The sequence below is a fragment of the Adiantum capillus-veneris genome, chromosome 6 (genome assembly GCF_014529385.1).
Source record: "Adiantum capillus-veneris isolate H3 chromosome 6, ASM1452938v2, whole genome shotgun sequence".
Lineage (NCBI taxonomy): Eukaryota > Viridiplantae > Streptophyta > Polypodiopsida > Polypodiales > Pteridaceae > Adiantum > Adiantum capillus-veneris.
The window spans coordinates 18,610,055-18,613,280 of NC_140936.1; positions in this window are offsets into that span (position 1 = coordinate 18,610,055).

Below are 3,226 nucleotides of genomic sequence, written 5' to 3' on the forward strand. Positions count from 1 at the left end.
TACTGTGGCCGGTCTGCTAGCTTAACCAATATTCTAGCTTCTTCTCCCCTGGCCTTCCCCACATTAAATGATCAGTTTAATATGAGAAAATCATTTAGGAGAATTAGATATTGATTATTATGACAATATTAGCTTGTATAGTAGCTTCTCTCACACTTAAAGTACCACATTGGACTTTAAGTGGGAGGTTGTTGGGGTATAAAGCCCAATGTGGTCGCCCAGGTAAGTGGGCGGGCCACCAAGTATGTACACATATTCTTTTGTAAAAACCTAATAAGAACTCACTATGCTCTACACATTACAGTAGAGCGAGTTCACCATATCGTCGTGCTCTTCTTCTCGCACTCTCTCTCGCGTCGCACTTCTGCTCGTACTCCTTCACAATTCACGATGTGAGGTAATGTGCTTTGTAGCACCACTGTGGAAATACCACACATGTGAATCTGCAGCAACTGACAAGCATGCATCATGGATAGCAGGATTGTAAGTGCACTCTGCGCTAAAAGCCCATTTTGCATCAACATCAACAACACCGTCTCCTTTCACAGAAGACTCAATAATGGCTGCATTTGTAGTGGAACCAACATTTTCAGTGGAACCACCCTCTTTCTTCTTAGCCTCTTTGGCCTTCAACTTAGGACATGACTTGATCAAGTGATCATTAGCTTTACAATAATGGCAACATATTTTCTTTTTTCCCTTATCACCAGAATTACAAGACGAATTGCTGCCAGCAGAAGCATTGAGAACAGAAGTTTTGCCACTCGCAGCAAAACCATAAGAAGTGGCTGCATTGTTGTTACCACCCTTTCTTTGAGAAGCAATAAAAGCATGTTCAACTGCACGCTGCTTAGTCTTGGTTTTTTTGGAAAGTGACTCTTGCAACAACAATGTGCATAATGCATCAAACTTGACAACTTCTGGATTTCCTTGGGTCATAAGTCTCCAAGTACTAGAAAAAGTCTGGTAGGAATTTGATGAGGCATCAAGAACAGTCTGCACAAGGAAACTGTCTGAAATGACTTCACCTGCAGAAATAAGTTTCTCATTGATATCCTTGACACTAGCAAGGAAAGTGTCCATATCATCTTCCTCATGCATAATATTTGACTCCAACTCTTTACGCAGCAAAGCAATTTTAGCCTCATTGCGACTTGCATAAAGACCAACCAAAATATCCCAAGCCTGTTTTGCAGATTTTGTTGAACGAATGTGAGGAACAATGGTGCGCTTCACAGAAAATGCAATCAATGCATGAGCTTGCACATCCTTTATATCCCAACGAGATTGTTTTGCCGTAGGCAAAACAACTCTAATAGCAGCAATCCTTGCAGCAACACCTGCAACATCCTCAACATCGCCTACATCCTCAGAACCAGGACGTACATCAATGACTTGCACAATGTTCCAAATGCCGTTTGACACAAGAACATGTTGCATCATATAAGCCCACATAGGGTAGTTGTCCCCATCCAACCCGTCCTGAGCAGCAAACATCTTGAACACATCTGTGTTGTTGTCAGCCATGATAAATGTTGCACCTGATGTGAAAACTGCCCGAAAATAGGAGAAACGCAGCGGGAACAAGACGTGCTATATAGCACAAACCGTAGAAGACTGTAAGGCACCTGTTATGTAGAAATTGGCACTGACAAAAATTCTGCATAAAATGACAAAATTGCTTGTGTAGACCTACCTGTAGTGGAAACGGAGGCCGAAAGGAGCGTGAATCAGAAATCTGAGTAGATTGAGCTCTACGAGCATCCCCAAAATATTTATCGACCTAGGAACGCTTGCCAAACCTCACTGTAATCAGAGAAAGTGAGCAGGCATGTGTTGGAGCAGCTGGCGACTAAGCCCGGGAGGACGTAACCTGCTCTAATACCAATTGTTGGAATTAGGGTTGCAGAGAAATGCACACAGCTTGGAGAAGACGAAGGAAGCTCAAGGCACACAATAGAGAGTGTGTTACTTAGTGTGCAATGGAAAGATAGATAGCCCTAGAGTGATGGGCGTATATACAATGCTCGGGGGGAAAAACCTCCTAAAGAGGGAAAAAATGCCCCGGCGGTCCTAGTGTGTTCACACACATCACTACCACATGTATATGGTAACATGTTTTTGGCTGTTTGGCATATGCTTTGGTGCCACAAACACAGCGCACAAAATTGGATGATAAGGTTGTCAAATATATTTTTGTTGGTTATAGTGCTGAAAGCAAAGGATACAGGTTGTATCATTCGCAAACAAAGTGTATTTTGGTTGCACGGGATGTAGTGTTTGTGGAAGATGCTATTCAACCCTTGTTGTCATGTACTAGAGACAATAATGTAAGCTCACAGGACATTTATGACACTTTGTTGCCTCTTTTTAGTGGTGGAAGTTTGAATGTACATTCCAATGAGGCAAATGTACAGTCTATGGGGGCTTCAGAAAATGTTACAGATCAGCCTTTTACTGATGCAGATGTACATGATGTACTTGATAAGGAAAGGCCTGAAAATAAGCAGGCTAGAGGTATGCCAAAATGGCTGGTGCATACATTGCGTAATAGTAAATTGGATGCACCTTTGTCTAGTTGTACTCGTTCAGGATCTGGCCATGCATCTTATGCATCATATTGTTATGCTTTGGCTGTGTCCAGCTTACATGATCTTAATGAGGACCTCTGTCTTTTGAAGAAGCACAAAATTCAAAAAATTGGATGGCTGCCATGCAATCAAAATATGATGCACTTATAGAAAATGACACATGGACTTTATGTGATTTGCCTCATGGCAAAAAGGCCATTGGTACAAAGTGTGTTTACAAGTTTAAACGCAAGCTAGATGGTCAGATTGATCGCCATAAGGCTCGACTTGTTGCAAAGGGTTATGCACAACAAAAAGGCATAGATTATGAAGAGACTTTCGCTTCCACTTGTCGTATGGCTACTGTGCATTTTCTATGTGCATTGGCAGCTCATTTTGGTTGGGATGTACATCAATCAGACATTGTTACTGCTTTCTTGAATGGTGAAATATTTGAGGAAGTTTATGTAACACAGCCTCGTGGTTTTGTCAAGAAAGGACAAGAGGACAAAGTGTGCAGATGTAAGAAGGCTTTGTATGGGTTGAAGCAATCTCCTTGTTCTTTGTATGAGAAAGCTGACACTCATTTGGTCAAATGAGGCTTTTGTAACAGTCCAACAGAAAGCACATTGTATGTAAAGCATGAGGGTGATGTA